The 21,219-nt window shown below is 39.6% G+C and overlaps 1 protein-coding gene across 7 annotated transcripts in view; it reads right to left on the reverse strand.

The window, feature by feature from the left end:
• Positions 1–21,219, reverse strand: part of SGK3 (serum/glucocorticoid regulated kinase family member 3) — a 137,280-nt gene that overhangs the window by 83,760 nt on the left and 32,301 nt on the right. For 5 of the 7 annotated variants that reach the window (XM_060200675.1, XM_060200684.1, XM_060200609.1 and 2 more), the window contains one exon: positions 3,682–3,788. The exons of the other annotated variants lie outside the window; for them this stretch is intronic. The gene's annotated coding sequence lies outside the window, so the exon portion shown is untranslated. The remainder of the gene's footprint in view (positions 1–3,681; positions 3,789–21,219) is intronic. 7 annotated transcript variants of the gene reach the window in all.

Consider the following 21,219-nt stretch of genomic DNA (forward strand, 5'->3'; position numbering starts at 1 on the left):
AGTGCCAGCACTGAGCCCCAGCGATAACCAAGTGGCAATAAAAAATAAATTCTAAGAGAAATTATATATAACTAAGTTATTGAAGTTACCTAAAACAAAATTCTCTGCTCTGTATGAAATTATATGATCACCAGTTATATGTGTCTGATTAGAAAAAATAACAGGAAAATAATTACTAAGACTTGTTTAAACACTAAATCTTTGACATTTGTAGAAATATATAAATAAAATTAATCCACCTATTCTCTGTCACCCTGTGCTTAAACAAATGATATATCCGGGGAGCTGGGTGGTGGTGTACCTGGTAAGCGCACACAGTACATGCATCCCCACCTGCAAGGGGAACACTTCACCAGCGGTGAAGAGAGTCTACAGGTGTCTTTCTCTTCCTCTCTCTGTCTCCCCATCCTCTCTAAATTTCTCTCTGTCCCACCTAACAATAGATAGATAGATAGATAGATAGATAGATAGTGCCGGCACCAAGCCCTAACAACTGGAGGCAAAAAAAATAAAAAAGCCATATACCTATTAAGTGCTTTGAAATATATTAATTAGAACCTGGTGGTGGTGCACCTGGAAGAGTGCACAGATTACCATGTGCAAGGATCCAGGATCAAGTCCCTGAACCCTACCTGTATGGGGAAAGATTCAGGAAGCACAGCTACAAATGTCTGTCTCTCCTTCCCTCTCCCCACTCAATTTATTTCTGTTTCTATCCAAAATAAATAAATAACTTATTTTAAAATATAAATATATGCATTAGCCTGTGATCATTCCTCTCAAATTTTCTTAATAAGCTTTCTCTCCACAGCTATTATTAAAATATTATCTTTTTTCCATGCAAATAATATAGTAGCAGTTTCTCATTCTAGTTTTGAATAAAATAAATACGAGTTATACAACACTTCTTGGAAATTGGACTAGAAATTTACTTAATGTTTAAGATACAGACTCTCAATCATAGTACATTGACTGTATTAAGGAGCCTATATAATATCAAGATTTTTAGAAAGCAATTTTTTTTTTGACTGCAGCCTTACCAAATGATACAAGTAGAAACAGAACCAAATTTGCAGAGTGACTACCAAGTAAGAATGAAAACTAATTTGCAATCTTTCAATGGCCCCTTGTTGTTTTTGTTTGTTTGGTTTTTGTTTTTGTTTTTAAATGTCACTGGCACATTTAAGGGAAGCCCCACAGTACTGAAGTCGGGTCCAAAGAATCTATAAACCATTATTCATAGTAGATCTTTACGGTATTCTGTAAACGTAATATGGGTTAAATCAGCAGACTAAACAACAGTCACACTTCACTTTACAGAGTGGTTGATTATACCAGAGTGGCTGCAGACAGATATTATAGACACTTGGAGCTTTTGTCATCCTCTCCTCAAAATGTGATGTGACTGCTAAGAGTACAACCTTGGAGAACTTCTGAATCTAGCCAAATGGAGTAACAAGTTCCACATTTGTCCTCCCTCCTAAACAATTAGTAAGCACCACTACAATCCCTTCTCCCCCCCAAAAAAAAAAAACAATCAGACAAAATATAAAAAATAGTTTTGGGGGGCATGGTGGTGGCACACCAGGTTAAGTGCACATAGTCTGAAGTGCAAGGATCCTGGTGGCAGCCTCCGACTCCACCTGCAGAGGGGCTGCTTCACAAACAACCAGATGAAGCAGGCCTGCAGGTGTCTATCTCTCTCTCTCCTTCTCCTCCTATAGGTTTCTCTCTGTAGTATCCAAAATTTTTTTTAAAGAAATGACCACAGGAGCAATAGATTCGTAGTGCAGGAACTGAGCCCCAGCCATAACCCTGGAGGCAAAAAAAGAAAGAGAAAAAGAGAGAAAGAAAAAGAAGTTTTAAGATACTGGATATCAGACAATAAAGGAGAGATGAGAGTCCCTCTGGGATGAAAAACAAATTATACATATCACAGTTTATTACCTTCAGAGGACTTAGAGGCCATGACATAAGAAAGGGGAATTGCAAGAAAGCCCAACAGATTTTCTGGGATAAGGAGATAGAGTTGTGAGTCCAGAGAAAATAGCAATGTTTAGAGTTCACAAGACAGTACAGAAGAAAAGATAACAGAGAATCTCAGAGATCTGCAGAAGGTCCTGGTGGAGAACTCAACAGTGCTGACTAGTGCATAATATAGGGAAACTACCCAAGATGAAGAAAGAACAATCTGAAAGCTTTATAGAGAATAGTCCTGGAAACTCAGTGAGGGCCAGGAATCATGGCTACTCTCACCAGGTTGACTAGAAAAAAAACCCAGGAAGTCGGGCGGTAGCACTTTAAGCGCACATGGCGCAAGACCAGCATAAGGATCCCTGTTGGAGCCCCTGGGCTCCCCACCTGCAGGGAAGTTTCTTCACAGCCAGTAAAGCAGGTCTGCAGGTATCTTTCTCTCCCTGTCTCTGTCTTCCCCTCCTCTCTCCATTTCTCTCTGTCTTATCCAACAATAACAATAGCAACTACAACAATAAAACAACAAGGGCAACAAAAGGAAATAAATCAATACATAAATATTTTAAAAAGATGAAGAAAAAAAAACCCAAACCACTATAAACCAGAGCTGAGCAGTACTTTGGTAAACAAACAAACAAACAAACAAAAACACACAACACTACCCAACTGCAGCCTGTCCAAGAGGGAACAGAATGAGAAAATATTCTGGGTGGGGGTAGATAATGTCTATGTAAAGAGATCCATGCCTGAGGGTCCAAAGTCCCAGGTTCAATCTCCTGCACCACTATAAACCGCAGCAGAGCAGTGCTCTGGTAAGACAAAAAAAAAAAAAAAGGCGAGGTGGGGTCGAGCGGTAGCGCAGCAGGTTAAGTGCAAGTGGCACAAAGCACAAGGACTGGCATAAGGATCCTGGTTGGAGCCCCCGGTTCTCCACCTGCAGGGGAGTCGATTCACAAGCAGTGAAGGAGAACTGCAGGTGTCTATCTTTCCTCCTCTCTGTCTTCCCCTCCTCTCTCCATTTCTATCTGTCCTATCCAACAACAACAACGGCATCAATAACAACAACAATTAAAAATAAAAAAGATTGAAAAAAAAAAGTTTGGTGTATTGCACCAAAGTAAAAGACTCTGGGGTGGGGGGAGAGTACAGGTCCAAAAAATATGACAGAGGACCTAGTGGAGGTTGTATTGTTATGTGGAAAGCTGAGAAATGTCATGCATATACAAACTATTGTATCTACTGTTAAATGTAAAACATTAATCCCCCAATAAAGAAATTTTAAAAAGAAAAAGAAAAGAAATAGGAACAGAAAGGGAAACTCAAAGCAGAACTTAGATTGGGTTTGGTTGGTGTATTGCACCAAAGTAAAGGACTCAAGCAGGAGAATGGGGGAGTAGGGGATGTCTTAGGTCCTGGTGCAGGATGGTGGAGGAGGACCTAGGCTGGGGGTTAGAGTGTTTTGCAGTAAACTGAGAAATTTCGCACATATATCAACAACCGTATTTACTATAGACTGTAAACCACTAACCCCCCCATAAATTTTTTTTAATGATATACTCTGCTAACACTAGTAAAAGAAAGCTGAAATGGCTATATTACTATGACACAAAGTAATTTTTAGAGCAAATAGTATTGCCAGAGAAAGGTAAGGTAGTTTCACAACTATGTAGGGGCCATCATACACATTCTTGTGTGTTGTCACAATACCCTTAGTAGAGAACAGGAAGATAGTTTAGAGGTGGCACATGGGATTTGCATTCCAGAGGTCCCAGGTTTGTTCCAGGCAACACAGTAGGGCAGAAACAGGCAATGCTCTTCAGGAAAAAAAGGAAAAAAAACTGGCATAGCATGCTTGCTTTTTCTTTTCCATCTGCATGATCCAGGTTCAACCCAGCCTCCAGTGTGTTGGTAAAAGCTAGCAAGTTTCAGACCATGGTGACTTTCTCTTGCTCTTTCTATCTGAAAAAGTCATCTTGGAGCAGTGAAGAAACAAAATCTCCCAACAAACTGAAAACAGAAACTTCCTCAACCTGATAAATGGCATCTTCAAACATCTTAACAGCAAACATTATACTGAATGTTTTAAAAATGAACAGTTTCAACTTAAGATTAGGAAAAGCACAAGCATATCTCAGTATTCCTGATTAACACTGGCACTGAGGACTTAAGTGAGGGAAATCATATGAGATTTTATTATTATTATCATTATTTTAAAAAAATTATTTTATTTTATTTATTCCCTTTTGTTGCCCTTGTTGTTTTATTGTTGTAGTTATTATTGTTGTTGTCGTCGTTGTTGGATAGGACACAGAGAAATGGAGAGAGGAGGGGAAGACAGACAGGAGGAGAGAAAGATAGACACCTGTAGACCTGCTTCACTGCCTGTGAAGTGACTCCCCTGCGGGTGGGGAGCCGGGGCTCGAACCGGGATCCTTATGCCTATCATTATTATTTTTAACCAGAGCACTTATATGCTGATTTAAGCTGGTGTCAGGGATAGAACCTGGGACCTTGGAGCCTCAGATGTGTCTTGTGTAATCATTATGCTAATTCCCTGGTCTGGGGTTTTTTAATGTATAAATTACTTTATTGGGGGAATACTGGAAGACAGTTGTCATGTGTGCAGCTTCTTACCTCTTGTGATAGGTGTGTGTGTGCCACCAACACTTAGCATCAACTGATGTCTTCCTCTCCCATAGTGTACTGGGTCCTCAGTGCCCTCTTCCTCACTCCACAATCCTTTCCTCTGATGCAATAGACTACAAGTAGTTTAATTTTCACCCTTCACTTTTATTTTTTTTATTTGATTTATTTTTTTAAAATTATTTCTTTATTGGGGAATTAATGTTTTACATTCAACAGTAAATAGAATAGTTTGTACATGCATAACATTCCCCAGTATCCCATTTAACAATACAGCTCCCACTATGTCATTCATCATCCTTCATGGACCTGTATTCTCCCCACCCACCCACCCCAGAGTCTTTTACTTGGGTGCAATATGCCAATTCCATTTCAGGTTCTACTTGTGTTTTCTTTTCTGATCTTGTTTTTCAACTTCTGCCTGAGAGTGAGATCATCCCATATTCATCCTTCTGTTTCTGACTTATTTCACTCAACATGAATTTTTCAAGGTCCATCCAAGATCGGCTGAAAACGGTGAAGTCACCATTTTTTACAGCGGAGTAGTATTCCATTGTGTATATATACCACAACTTGCTCAGCCACTCATCTGTTGTTGGACACCTGGGTTGCTTCCAGGTTTTGGCTATTACAAATTGTGCTGCCAAGAACATATGTGTACACAGATCTTTTTGGATGGATGTGTTGGGTTCCTTAGGATATATCCCCAGGAGGGGAATTGCAGGGTCATAGGGTAGGTCCATTTCTAGCCTTCTGAGAGTTCTCCAGACTGTTCTCCACAGAGGTTGGACCAATTGACATTCCCACCAGCAGTGCAGGAGGGTTCCTTTGATCCCACACCCTCTCCAGCATTTGCTGCTGTTACCTTTTCTGATGTATGACATTCTCACAGGAGTGAAGTGATATCTCATTGTTGTCTTTATTTGCATTTCTCTGACAATCAGAGACTTGGAGCATTTTTTCATGTGTTTGTTGGTCTTTTGGATCTCTTCTGTGGTGAATATTCTGTCCATGTCCTCCCCCCATTTTCGGATGGGGTTATTTGTTGTCTTGTTGTTGAGTCTGGCAAGCTCTTTATATATGTTGGTTATTAAACTCTTATCTGATGTATGGCATGTAAAGATCTTCTCCCATTCTGTGAGGGGTCTCTTGGTTTGGGTAGTGGTTTCTTTTGCTGTGAAGAAGCTTTCTAATTTGATGTAGTCCCATAGGCTTATACTTGCCTTAGTCTTCTTTGTAATTGGATTTGTTTCATTGAAAATGTCTTCAAAATTTATGCAGAAAAGAGTTCTGCCAATATTTCCCTCTAAGTATTTGATAGTTTGTGGTCTAACATCCAAGTCCTTGATCCACTTGGAAATTACTTTTGTATTCAGTGAAATACAGTGATTCAGTTTCATTCTTCTGCATGTTTCAACCCATTGTTCCCAACACCATTTGTTGAAGAGACTCTGCTTTCCCCATGTAATAGTCTGGGCCCCTTTGTCAAAGATTAGATGTCCATACGTGTGGGGCCTCATTTCTGGGCTCTCAGTTCTATTCCACTGGTCAGTGTGTCTATACATGTTCCAGTACCAAGCAGTTTTGATGACAATGGACCTATAATGCAGTTTGAGATCTGGGAGTGTGATGCCTCCGGTTCTGTTCTTTTTTCTCAAGATTGTTTTGGCAATTCTAGGTCTTTTCTGGTTCCAGATAAACATTTGTAGCATTTGTTCTATTCTCCTAAAAAATGTGCTTGGGATCTTGATGGGGATAGCATCAAATTTGTAGATGGCTCTGGGTAATATATTCATTTTGATGATGTTAATTCTTCCAACCCATGAACATGGAATATCTTTCCACTTCTTTGTGTCTTTTTCAATTTCTTTGAGTAGTGACTCATAATTTTCAGTATACAAGTCTTTCACTTCCTTGGTTAGGTTTACTCCTAGATATTTTATTGTTTTTGTTGCTATAGTAAAAGGAATTGATTTCTGGATTTCAATTTCTTCTAACTTAGTGTTTGCATAGAGGAATGCCACTGACTTTTGAATGTTAATTTTGCAGCCTGACACCTTACTGTATTGCCTGATGATTTCCAAACGCTTCTTGCTGGATTCCTTAGGTTTTTCCATGTATACTATCATGTCATTTGCAAATAAGGAGAGTTTGACTTCTTCTCTTCCAATCTGTATCCCTTGAATTCCTTGCTCCTGCCTGATTGCTATGGCAAGAACTTCCAACACTATGTTGAATAGTAATAGTGATAGTGGGCAGCCCTGTCTAGTACCTGATCTGAGTGGAAATGCTTCCAGTTTTTCACCATTGAGTATGATGTTGGCTGTAGGTTTGCTATATATAGACTCCACTACTTCAGGAATTGTCTGTCTACTCCCATTTTTTGTAGTGTTTTGATCATAAAGGGATGTTGTATTTTGTCAAAAGCTTTCTCTGCATCTATTGATATGACCATGTGGTTTTTGGTCTTGCTTTTGTTGATGTGGTGGATCACATTGATTGATTTACGTATATTAAACCAACCTTGCATGCCTGGGATAAACCCCACTTGGTCATGATGAACAATCTTTTTGATATACTGCTGTATCCGGTTGGCTAGAATTTTGTTCAATATTTTCGCATCTATGTTCATCAGAGATATTGGTCTGTAGTTTTCTTTTTTGGTTGTGTCCCTGTCTGCTTTTGGTATCAGGGTGATGTTGGCTTCATAGAAGCTCGCAGGGAGTATTCCAGTGTCTTCAATCTTCTGGATGACTTTTAAAAGTAGAGGTATTAGTTCTTTGAAGGTTTTGTAGAATTCATTTGTAAAACCATCTGGTCCAGGACTTTTATTTTGGGGGAGATTTTTGATAACTGTTTCAATTTCATTGGCTGTGATGGGCCTGTTCATGTTATCCACTTCCTCTTTACTTATTTTTGGAAGTTGGTAGGTATCTAGGAAATCATCCATTTCTTCCAGGTTCTCTAGCTTGGTGGCATATAGTTGTTCATAGAAGCCTCGCATGATATGTTGAATTTCTGTGGTGTCTGTTGTGATATCTCCTCTTTCATTTAGTATCCGATTTATTTGGGTCTTCTCCCTTTTTTGTTTTGTGAGTCTGGCTAAAGGTTTGTCGATTTTGTTTACTCTTTCGAAGAACCAACATTTACTTTCATTGATCTTTTGTATGGTTTTCCTATTCTCAATGTTATTTATTTCTGCCCTAACTTTAGTGATTTCTGACCTTCTCGTTGCTTTAGGGTTCCTTTGTAGTTCTTCTTCTAGGTCTTTAAGATGTGCAATCAGGCTGTTTATTTGTGCTTTTTCTTGTTTCCTAATGTGTGCTTGTATAGCTATGAACTTCCCTCTTAGGACTGCTTTAGCTGTGTCCCAAATATTTTGATAGCTTGTGTCTTCATTTTCATTGAACTCTCGAAACATTTTGATTTCTTCCTTGATTTCCTCTTTGACCCAGAAGTTGTTAAGAAGTGTACTGTTGAGCTTCCACATTTTGGCACTGTTACTAATCTTTTGTTGATTGTTAAGTGTTAGTTTAATTCCACTGTGGTCTGAGAAGATGCTTGGGATGATTTCAATGCTCTTGAATTGGCTGATGCTGTCTTTGTGGCCTAACATATGGTCTGTTCTTGAGAATGACCCATGTGGATTTGAGTAAAATGTGTATTCCAGTTTCTTGGGATGAATGACTCTGAAAATGTCCAATAGTTCTAGTTTATCTATCTCTTCATTTAGCTCCCTTATGTCTTTATTGATTTTCTGCCTGGATGATCTGTCAAGTTGAGAGAGTGGGGTGTTGAAGTCCCCTACTATGATTGTGTTACTGTTAATATATTGCTGTAGCTCTTTCAGTAGAAGTTTGATGTATTTAGATGGCTTCTCATTGGGTGCATAGATGTTAATAATTGTTAAGTCCTCTTGATTGACTGATCCTCTGAGCATTAAGTAGTGTCCATTCCTATCTTTTTTAATCTTATCTATTTTAAAGTCTATCATGTCAGATATGAGAATAGCTGCTCCTGCCCTTTTTTGTGGGCCATTGGCTTGTATGATAGTTTTCCCTCCTTTCACTTTAAGTCTGTGTTTGTCTTGTTGAGTTAGGTGGGTTTCCTGTAGACAACATATTGTTGGGTTGTGTTTTCTGATCCATCTTCCTACTCTGTGTCTTTTAATAGGTGAATTCAGGCCATTGACATTTATTGATATCAAAGATTGAAGATATTTTAACGCCATTCTTGTAGAGTTTTAGAGTGTTTTGATATATGTCCTATTTGTGGTGGTCTGGTTGTTTATAGGAGACCTTTCAGAACTTCTTTCAGGGCAGGCTTGGTGATGGTTGATTCCTTCAACTGTTGCTTGTCTGAGAAGGTTTTGATGCCTCCATCTAGTCTGAATGACAGTCTAGCAGGATATAGTATTCTTGGCTGAAAGCCTTTCTCATTGAGCACTCGATAGATATCTTGCCATTCTCTTCTGGCCTGTAGTGTTTGTATGGAGAAGTCTGCTGCTAATCTTATGGGTTTTCCTTTGTAAGTGACTGTTTTTCTCTTGCAGCCTTCAGGATCCTTTCTTTATCCTTATTCCTTTCCATTCTAAGTATGATATGTGTTGGTGTCTTTAGGTCTGGGTTAATTCTGTTTGGGACCCTCTGGGCTTCTTGAATTTTTATATCTTTGGTGTTGTCTAGACTAGAGAAGTTTTCAGCTACTATGGTCTGGAAAATGCTTTCTTCCTCTCCTTCTCTTTCTTCCTCTGGTATGCCAATAATGCGTATATTGTTTCTTTTGAAGTTATCCCATAGGACTCTGTTGTTGTTTTCAGCATCTTTTAATCTCTTTTTGAGATCTCTTACTTCTTTTTTAGTTGTCTCTAATTCATCCTCAATCTTGCTAATTCTGTCTTCAGCCTCATAGATTCTATTCTCTCTGCCCTCTACTATTTTCTGGAGTTCATCTATTTTGTTGCCCTGCTCTGATACTGTTTTAGCTTGTTCAGCTAATTGCATTCTTAGCTCAGCAATTTCAGCTTTCAGCTCTCTAATAACCATGAGATAATTAGTATTTTCTTCCATCTTCTCATTTGTTGTTCCTGTATTTCTGATTACAATTTTTTCAAATTCTTTACTCACTCCTGTTATTATTTCCTTAGCTAATGTTTGGATGTTGAACTCGTTGTTTTGTGCTTCACCCTCTGGAGGACTTTTAGCTGGACTCTTGTCCTGGTTCGATTCTTCAATATTTTTTCTTGTTGTTTTAACCATTTTACATATTATGTTATGAGTTCCCTTTATCAGTACTTTTCAAATTATTGATCACTATTGCCTGGATTGACTTGTGTCTAAGTAAGTTAAATAAAGGGTTCACAGTGGTGGAAGTTAACAGTTATTTTAATCCCTGAGTTGGAGCTCAGTGGTTTAAAAGCCTCTTTCTTTTTTTTTTTTTTTTTTTCCTTCCCTGTAGGCTATGGGAGCCTGAGGGCTTTTAAACTATCAATAGGCTTCTTAGCTTAATCACTGACTCCTGACCAAGAGATAAAGCAGGGTGTGGCAGAGATAATCCAGTGGTTATGCAAAGAGACTTTCACAGCCCTTCAGCTATGCCAAGGAGGTATAGGTCTTCTGAGTTTCCTGGTTAGATCTCTGTCCCCTGGTTTCCCTTCCTGTTGCTGCTCCAGGGAGTCCTCTCCTCCCTTAAGCTGTCCCCTTGTTGGTGGAGCAGACTGGAAGTGGTGTCTCAACTGATAAACTGCTGAACTGTTAGCAGTCACTTAATCTCTCCTTAGGCCCCTCTCTCCTCTCTGTCACCAGCCACACGTGTTTGTACTCACCGGTGATTTACTGGGTTCCTGTGGTCATTCTAGTCCTGTCTTCCACCCTTCACTTTTAAATGCTCTCTCTTTCTCTTTTGTTTCTTAAGTTCCACGTCTGAATGTAATCATCAGATTAATCATCTTCTTTCTGGCTTATCTCATTTAACACGATTCCTTCAAGTTCCAACCAGAATGTAGCAAAAGAGATTTCATCATTTTTTATAAGGCATAAAAATATATATATAAGAGAGTGGAAAGGTAAAGTAAAACTATCATTTTTGAATTTTTCATAATTGTCTACATAGAAAATTTGACTGGATCTACAAAAAAAACTAATAAAGCTAAAAAAACTGAGTTTTGAAGTTTATAGTAAAAAAATTAATAAAATAGTTTATAGTAATATCAACTTCGCATAATAAGTATATACAAAATCAGTGGTAATTGTAAATACTAATATCTTAGTCCATTAGGGCTACTTTAATAAACTTACCAAAACCCAGGTAGTTTAATATAAACAACAGTAATTTCTCATGGTTCTGAAGACTGAAAATTCCAAGATATAACATCCAGCAGATCAGGTATACAGTGAGAACCAGTTTCCTGTTCAATAGGAGGCCATCTTTCAGTGATGTGTCTCCACATGGCAGAAGAGGAAAGGGATCTCTCTGGGGCTTCTTTTACAGAAGCACTCATACTTTCACTGGGAACTAATCACCATCAAATACTATCTCATTGGGAATTAAGTTTCATCATATGAATTTTAGGAGAACACACTCAATCTATAGCGATTAGCATCAGGAAGGTGATTTGGAAGTAGAGCAAAACTTATGCTAGGTTTGGACCCTGGCACTGTATATGACTTTGAGGTGCTCCTATGTCTCTCTTATTTTTTCCTTAAAAATATTAGATTAGGGAGTCAGACGGTAGCACAGCGGGTTAAGCACAGGTGGCGCAAAGAGCAAGGGCCTAACTTAAGGATCCCGGTTCGAGCCCCGGGCTTCCCACCTGTTGGGGCATCGCTTCACAGGAGGTGAAGCAGGTCTACAGGTGTGTATCTTTGTCTCCCCCTCTCTGTCTTCCCCTCCTCTCTCCATTTCTACTGTCCTACCCAACAACAATGATATCAATAACAATAATAACTACAACAATAAAACAGGGCAACAAACAGAAATAAATAAATAAATAAATATTAAAACAAAATAAAAGATTATATTAATGGGATGAGCAGTAACACATCTAGTTGGTGCACCATGCTATGCTCAAGGACCTAGGTTCAAGTCCCTGGTCCTCACCTGCAAGGGGAAAGTTTCAGAAGCAGCAAAGCAGGTCTCTCTTTCTCTTCCTCCCTTTTTATCTCCCCCTTCCCTCTCAATTTCTCTCTGTACTATCAAATAAAAAAAATAATTAAGTGTTCCAGGAAGTGGCACAGTGAATAAAGCATTTAATTCTCAAGCATAAGGTCCCAAGTTCAGTCCCCAACAGCACATGTACTAGAGTGATGTCTGGTTCTTTCTCTCTCTCCTCCTATATTTCTCATTAATATATAAATAAAATATTTTTTAAATAATTAATAAATATTTTGAAAGGTCATGTTATGACCTGGGAGGCTGCACAATGTGTATAGAGTGTTGGACTCTAAAACAAGAGGCCCTGAGTTTGAGCTCTGGAATCACATGTGCCAGAGTGATGCTCTGGCTCTCTCTCTCTTACTTGCTCACATAAAAACAAACAAATGATCATATTTTACAATTCCACTGTACAATCAGTTACAGTAATATTTAGGCATAAATATGACAGACAATGCACAATCACTGAACACTGAAAATCAGCAAACACTAAGAAATTAAAGGATAACTAACAAATGGAGAGTCTATACCCTGTTCGTGTGTGGAAGATTCAAATAGTTAACTTCTCAATCCTTTTCAAATTAATCAGTTGATTTACCATAATTACAATAAAAAATCTTATTATTATCTTTAATAGAAAGTGAAAAGATTATTCTAGTGGTCTGGGAGGTGGCACAGTAGATAAGGCATTGGACTCTCAAGCATGAAGTCCTGAGTTCAATCCCCGGCAGCACATGTACCAGGGTGATGTCTGGTTCTTTCTCTCTCTCCTATCATTTCTCATGAATCAATAAATAAAATTTAAAAAGATTATTCTAAAATTCATATGACCTGGTCAGTGTCACCATGGTGCCCCAAATTATTGTCGTGTCCTACAGTCTAAAACCTGCTAATGTGTTACATTAAATGACATGGGGCATTAATGTTGTTGATGGAACTAAGGTTGAAACTTGGCAAACTTTACAGTGGAGTATCTTGCATTATCTGTGTGACCCACCCAAATGTAATCACAATGGCCCATCAAGTGGAAATAGTATTAAGAAGATGCTATGCTGCTAGCTTTGAGGAATGAGGAAGGAGGAGGACACAACCAAGGAATGAAGATGGTCTCTAGAAGCTGGAAAAACAAGGAAATGGATTCTCTTGGAGCCTCCAGAAAGAATATAGTCCTGTTATTCCACTTTTGAGTACTTATCTTAAGAATAGGAAAAGAAAAGAAACCTAATTCAAAAAGATATATGAGGGGCTGGGTGGTGGTGTGCATCTGTTTGAGTGCACATGTCACAGTGCTCAGGAACCCAGGTTTAAGCCCCCAGTCTCCACCTGCAGGGGGACAGCAGATAAAGCAGGCCTGCTGGTCTTTCTCTCTCTCTCTCTGTATTTTTCTCTCAATTTTTTCCTGTCTCTATCAAATGAATAAATAAAATTTAAAAAGATATCTGCATACCACATGATCATTGCACATTATTCACAACAGTGAAGCTATAGAAGCAACCTACCTGCCCATCTGTCAGTGAGTCATGTATCACATAGTAATAGTGTTATATTCCTAGAAACATGCTGTTAGATTATTTTTTGTTGTTGTTGTGCAATTATTATATGATTATGATTATACAAATCGAGATGGTATAGCCCACTATACACTTGTGCTAAATGGGATCGCCTATTGGGACCACTGTTGCATACATAACTGTCACTGACTGAAACATCATTAAGTGTTGCCTAACCATAAATACACACACAACGAAGTACTACTCAGCTATAAAGAGGCAGAATCTGGCCAAATGCAACAATCTGGATAGACCTTGAGGGCACTATGCTGAATTAAATAAGTCAGAGAAGCTAAATACCATGCCATTACAGTCAGATCTATAAGATTAAGCAAAGTAAACAAAACAAAACAACGTAAGAATTAACCCTTAGGTTCCAACATCAGAACAACTATCAGAAATTTCGAAAAGGGGTGAGGAACTGGTAAATGGGTAGATGGGTCAGTTGTATAGTGGAGAAGTTTGGTGGTAATTAGAAAGTAGTGTGTGGGGGGTCGGGCAGTAGTGCAGCGGGTTAAGTGCAGTTAGAGCCCCTGGCTTCCCACCTGCAGGGGAGTTGCTTCACAGGCGGTGAAGCAGATCTGCAGGTGTCTTTCTCTCCCCTTCTCTGTCTTCCCCTCCTCTCTCCATTTCTCTCTGTCCTATCCAACAACAATGACATCAATAACAACAACAATAACCACAACGATAAAAAAAACAAGGGCGATAAAAGGGAGAAAAATAGCCTCCAGGGGCAGTGGATTCATGGTACAGGCACCGAGCCCCAGCAATAACCCTGGAGGGAAAAAAAGAAAAAAAAAAAAAAAGAAAGTAGTGTGTGGTGGTCTGGGAGGTGGCACAGTGATAAAGCTTTGGACTCTCAGGCATGAGGTCCCGAGTTCAATCCCTGGCAGCACATGTGCCAGAGTGATGTCTGGTTTTTCCTTTCTTCCTATCTTTCTCATAAATAAATAAAATCTTAAAAAAAAAAACAAACAGAAAAGAAAGCAGTGTGTTCAATGCAACGAGTGCCACCCCAGCATGCTTCACTTCAGACTGTGTCCAGAGACTTCACATGTGGAATGACAACCCTTCAGCTTCATCACTCGGGTGAGACCTTTCCTTTCATAGTATTCTCTAATTCCATGCCAGGTGGTTCACTTCCTAACAAAGTCCCAAAACCTAGATATAGACCAGGTTCCAGGAGAGAGAGCATATGTTCACAGGTATCCATAAACTAGGGCAAATATATACCTGAAAGCAGAAGTACACTAGAGTTTGCAGTGAGTACCCTCCAACACTTCATCTCCACTATTCCAACCTTTGGGTCCATGATTCTTCAACAATTTGTTTGGCTTTGTATGTTAACTCTCTTTTCAGCCACCAGGTTCCAGATGCCATCAGGATGCCGACCAGGCTTCCCTGGACTGAAGACCCCACCAATGTGTCCTGGAGCTCTGCTTCCCCAGAGACTCACCCTACTAGGGAAAGAGAGAGGCAGACTGGGAGTATGGATCGACCAGTCAACGCCCATGTTCAGCAGGGAAGCAATTACAGAAGCCAGACCTCCCACCTTCTGCAACCCACAATGACCCTGGGTCCATGCTCCCAGAGGGATAGAGAATGGGAAAGCTATCAGGGGAGGGGATGGGATATGGAGATTGGGTGGCGGGAATTGTGTGGAGTTGTACCCCCCCATCCTATGATTTTGTTAATGTCTCCTTGCTTAAATAATAATAAAAAATATATATATATATATAAAAGAAAAGAAAGTAGTGTGTGTAGGTGTCAACACATACATGAGTATATATATATATATATATATATATATGTCAACACACACATATATGAAGCTATATAGTACCTGAAACTTACATATGTTATTGTTACTATTATAGCAATACAAATTTTTAAATAAACAATGTTAAAATACTCAAACTACTTGTTTTCAAGATTTATTATAAAGCTGTAATAATGGTATAGTATAATGTCATAAAGATAGAAAAATAAATAATTAAACCAGAATATAGTCTAATGGAGTTCTGTAAAATGAAGGAGACAGAGAGATAAATTGCCCCAAGTATCAACAACCACCCAGCAATAGAAAACTTTTTTTTTGGTAATTTCTTTATTGGGGAATTAATGTTTTACATTTGACAGTAAATACAATAGTTTGTACATGCATAACATTTCTTAGTTTTCCACATAACAAAACAATCCCCACTAGGTCCTCTGTCATCCTTTTTGGACCTGTACTCACCCCCACCCAGATTTTTTTTACTTTGGTGCAATACACCAACTCCAGTTCAGGTTCTGTGTTAGAAAACTTTTTTTAAAAAGGAGATCGTAAAACCCAGCTCTTCAATGTTAAGTTCTGAACTCGTTTCACTGTAATGATTATCCACCCATCCCCCACCCCCCGCCTTTTTGCCTTATTTTCTATCTGGGCATGAACCCAAGCATGGTCCTGCTGAGCGGTCTCTATGGACCAATTATTCATTATTTATTGATTTTATTTGATAAGACAGGGAGAAACTGAGAGGAGGTCGGGGAGATAGAGAAGGAGACAGACACTTGCAGCACTGTTTCACCGCTCATGAAATCTGCCCTTTGCAGGTGGAGGCTGGGGGCTTGAACTTGAGTCCTTGCACTTGGTAATGTGTACGCTCAGCTGGGTGGGCCACCACCAGCCCCCAATTCTTCATTTTCTTTTCTTTTTGAATGAGAGGGGGAAGATATACTACAGTAATTCTCCACTTTGGCGCTCCCAGGTGGTGACTCCCAGGTGGTGTGTACTCTACCAAGTGAGGTTATCTCCTGACTGTCTCATCTCCTTAATTTCCATAGAAATTGTATATATAAGAAAGACGGGCGGTAGCGCAGCGGGTTAAGCGCACTTGGCACAAAGCGCAAGGGCCCGCGTAAGCATCCCGGTTCGAGCCCCCAGGTCCCCACCTGCAGGGGTGCCGCTTCACAGGCGGTGAAGCAGGTCTGTAGGTGTTTATCTTTCTCTCCCCGTCTCTGTCTTCTCCTCCTCTCTCCATTTCTCTCTGTCCTATCCAACAACAATGACATCAATAATAACTACAACAATAAAACAAGGGCAACAAAAGGGAATAAATAAATTTAAAAATTAGCAAAAAATAAATTGTATATGTATGGCCATTGACTAACATTTATTTATTTATTTATTTATTCATCAAGCTCCAGAATCAAATATACAAATATCTTCTTGATATCTTCCTTTGAAAAGAAACGAATTCACAGTTTTCCCTTCAAGCATGTTCTATTAATAGCACAACTGGCTAATCAGTCACTCAAGTTAGAAACCTGGATTCTTAATTGACCAGGGAGCACTTCTCTTTTTCCCATTTAGTTTCTCTTTGGTAATTTGGTTTTCTTAAACTAAAACCCTTATTCTGTAATCACTTCCAGGCCTAAAAAGATTAACACAGCATTCATTTAGTCCTTGCTTAAGTGAATATTCCTCAGAGCTGGCTCTCCTACCTAATGTAGGCTTTCTCTCCCTCCCTCCCTCCCCCCCCCTCTCTCTCTGTGTGTGTGGGGGGAAGGGGCTTCCAATCTTGTACATGCATAATTTCACTGCTCTATGCCATTCCTTTCATTTAGATAGATAGAAACAGAGAGACACAGAGAGGGAAACACACCACTGCAGACACTTCTCTGTTGCTGTAATACTCTTCTTGTGGTGCTGGGGCTCAAACTTGGCCTGAGAGGATGGTAAGACAGACTTCATTCTGGGTGAGCTGTCTTCTTCCTTCCTTTCTTTCTTTCTTTTTAAAGAATTTGTTTATTCATGAGAAAGATGGGAGAAAGACAAAGAACCAGACATTACTCTGGTACATGTGTAGCCAGAAATTGAACTCAGGACCACATGGTTGAAAGCCAATGCATTATTTACTTGCCCTCACAGATCACTTAAATTTTGTTTGTTTGTTTGTTTTCTTTTGCCTCCAGGGTTATCGATAGGCCTCGGTGCCTGCACCACAAATCCGCTGCTCCTGGAGCCCATTTTCCCCCTTTTGTTGCCCTTGTTGTTTATCATTGTTGTTATTATTATTGTTATTGCTATTGTTGCATAGGATAGGATAGAGAGAAATCGAGATGAGGGGAAGACAGAGAGGAGGAGAGAGAGATAGACACCTGCCAACCTGCTTCACCAGTTGTGAAGAGATCCCCCTGCAGGTGGGGAGCCAGGAGCTCGAACCCAGATCCTTAAGTCAGTTCTTATACTTGGAAAATTTGTATTTTTTATTTACATTTTATATTTTTTGTATATATCATTTGGGGTCAGCTATTTTCCTTGACCTCTGGTGACCAGACTTGATGCATTTTGTCCTGCTTTTTTAAAAAAATTATTTTATTTTATTTTTTACCAGAGCACTGTTCAGCTCTGGCTTATGGTAGTGCAGAAGATTGAACCTGGGACTTTAGAGCCTCAGGCATCTATCTGAGTCTCTTTGCATAACCATTATGTAGATATACCCCTGCTCTGAGCTATCTATTTCTTTTATTTATTTATTTTTATTTATTTATTTATTTATTTTGTTGCCCTTGTTTTTTTGTTGTAGTTATTATTGATGTCATTGTTGTTGGATAGGACTGAGAGAAATGGAGAGAGGAGGGGAAGACAGAGAGGGGGAGAGAAAGACAGACACCTGCAGACCTGCTTCACCGCCTGTGAAGTGACTCCCCTGCAGGTGGGGAACCGGGGACTCGAACCGGGATACTTCCGCTGGTACTTGTGCTTAGCGCCACCTATGCTTAACCCGCTGCGCTACCGCCCGACTCCCTGCTATCTATTTCTTATCCTTATCATGGTAGCTTGCTCGTTGTCTTCGTGTCACTGATTACAGTTTGCTATTTATTTCACTTTTTACTATCCTCCTATTCCTGTCACTCAAATGAGGCTTGGAATTAGAATCCAAGTAATTTGGTTCCAGAGCCCATAATCTCACCCGTTATGCTATGCCACCTTTTTATAACAACAGTCAAGCTATACGTAGTAAAATTACTCTGAAAATCCAAGGGTTTCCAAGAAAATGATCCTTCTGTTCTGAAGAAGATTAATGCACAGCTTTTAGTATTTTCTTAGAGTTTGTGTCTAGAACATCTGATAACTTTTAGAAATGAACCTGAGGGGCCGGGTAGTGGTGTGCTTGGTTGAGCACACATGTAACAATTCGCAAGCGTCTGGGATCTGTGTTGGAGCCCCTGGTCCCCACCTGCTGGGGGGCAGAAAGCCTTGCCAGTAGTGAAGCAGGGCTGCAGGTGTCTCTCTTTCTCTCTCCCTCTCTATCTCCCCCTTCTCTCTTGATTTCTGGTTGTCTCTACCCAATAAATCAAGTTAATTTAAAAAATAAATAAATATTGGGGCTAGGTGATGATGTGCTTGGTTAAGTATTCACATTACAGTGTGCAAAGACCCACCCGCAGAGGGAAAGCTTCATAAGTGGTGAAGCAGGGCTGCAGGTGTCTGTCTCTCTGTCTCCTTCTTCCCTCTCAATTTCTCTTTATCTCTATACAATAATAAATAAATAAATAAAAATTTTAAACAAGAAATGAACTTGATTTTATTGTATTAAAGAAAATTATATTAGCTAAAATTTTAAGTGACAATACAAGGCATAACTAAAGATACAATAATGAATAAACTAATAACAAGTAAACACTAAAATAGAACAGATTGCATAGCTACTGAAATTATAGGAGTATAAAATTTCATAAAGACTTCTATAATGTAAATCTAGTGTGATTTTCTGTAACTAAAATTCCGACATAATTTTTTAAATTAAATTTTACTATATTATTATTACTATTACTATTATACTGCCACTAGGATTATTACTGGGTTTGATGCCTGCACGACAAATTCACTGTTCCTTGTGGCCTTTTCTTTCTCTTTATTTTTTATTTTTTAATTGCCACCAGTGTTACTGCTGGGACTTGGTGCCAGCACTACAAATCTACTGCTCCTAGCAGACAGTTTATCCTTCTCCTTTTTCTTCTCTTTCTTTACTTGATAGAACAGAGGTGATTTGAGAGGGAGAGAGACAGAAAGACACCAGTAGTACTTGCTTCACCACTCCTGAAGCCTCCCCCCTGCAGACGGGGAGTGGGGGCTCAAACCTAGGTCTTTGCACAAGGCAACATGTTGCTTAACAAGATGCACCACTGCCAGCTTCCAACATTTTTATTTTTCTTAGTAGAGAGAGAAACTGAATGGGAAAGGGGAAATGGAGTGTAAGAGAGAAAGATGCCTGCAACACTGCTTCACTGCTCATGAAACTTCCCTCCCTGAAGGTAGGGGCTGGGGGCTTGAACCTGGGTCCTTGTTTGCTTTATCAGGTGCACCACTGCCAGGCCAGTGATGATGACGATGATTTGCAAGAGCAGTGCTCACCTCTGGCTTATGATGTTGTCAGAGACTAAACTTGGGACCTTGGGGCCTCAGGCATAAAAACCTTTTGCATAATCAATATGCTACCTGCTACCTACAAATTCCTGCAATATGATTCTTATCTGAAGCAGTACATCTGGATCTTTTGCTTAAATGCATGCCAGTTTACATAAATATTAATGCTATAGCAAATAGAAATAAGCATAGAGAAGAGAATTAGTGACCTGTGATATAATTATATTCAGGCTTCACATACTACTGGGCCAACATTTTTTAATATTTATTTATTCTCTTCTGTTACTCTTGTTGTTTTATTGTTGTAGTTATTATTGTTGTTGTTACTGATGTTGTTGTTGTTGGATAGGACAGAGAGAAATGGAGAGAGGAGGGGAAGGCAGAGAGAGGGAGAGAAAGATAGACACCTGCAGACCTGCTTCACCACTTGTGAAGTGACTCCCCTGAAGGTGGGGAGCCTGGGGCTTGAACCCGGATCCTTATGCTGGTCCTTGTGCTTTGTGCCACCTGAGCTTAATCTGCTGCACTACCGCCCACTCGACTCATCAAAATTCAAATGGAAGTGGTAGCTCCTCCTGCTTGTCAGGACAGGAAATGTATTGATCTTAAAATTAGTGGTGTTACAGGAAAATGCAAGTCAGGGAGGGGTTGGATTGGTCCTGTGAGACTCTAGCATGAGTTGGGGTAAAGTTATGTGCTTGAGGATCACTGTGCTGGTAATGTGTGTAACAGGCCAGACAAAACACGCCCCGCAGGCAGGCTAAGTCCAGCATATTTATAATACACACACACACACAGAGAGAGAGAGAGAGAGAGAGAGAGAGAGAGAGAGAGAGAGATGAAAGAATCCATGCAAGCTTGACAAAGTTATAAATTCTAGGTAAAACCCAAGGCCATTTAATTTTTAGAGAAAGAGAAAGGGAGGGAGGGAGGGAGAGAAGGGGAGAGAAGAGTGAGGACAGAGAGGAGAGGCACCACAGCACTAATCCACCTTCTAAGGGGCTCCCCAGTGGCATCCATGACACTCCCAAGTAGTGCCATGGTTGGAAGCCAGGGTCTCACGCAAGCAAAACCTGTGTATTACCTCCTGGCCTCAGCAAATTATTTTAATTTAGAGTTCCCTTCAATAAGACATTGTTGTTCGTGTAGGTTTCTAATTCAGTACATAGGATCAACTCTCTAGAGAGCTGTGAGCATAAGCAAATACTCCTTGAGTGACAGCTGTTTTGTTTTGTTTTTTAATAAACCAGTGCTATCTCAAAGTTAAAACTTCTAAGAATTCGAAAGGAAGGATCTGTATTATATAACTTCCTACTGGCAATTTTGACTCAGCAGAACATCCTGAATAAGTAGGAGGAAAGTGGGAGGAAAAGGCACTGTGCTAGATGCCTTACATACCTCAGTGGAGCGAGCTAACTTTTATTAAGCTGAGCAACTAAGAACTTCACATGCAATCTCTCGAGTCCCTATAAAGAAGTCTTATTC

The sequence above is a fragment of the Erinaceus europaeus genome, chromosome 1 (genome assembly GCF_950295315.1).
Source record: "Erinaceus europaeus chromosome 1, mEriEur2.1, whole genome shotgun sequence".
In the NCBI taxonomy this organism is placed as follows: domain Eukaryota; kingdom Metazoa; phylum Chordata; class Mammalia; order Eulipotyphla; family Erinaceidae; genus Erinaceus; species Erinaceus europaeus.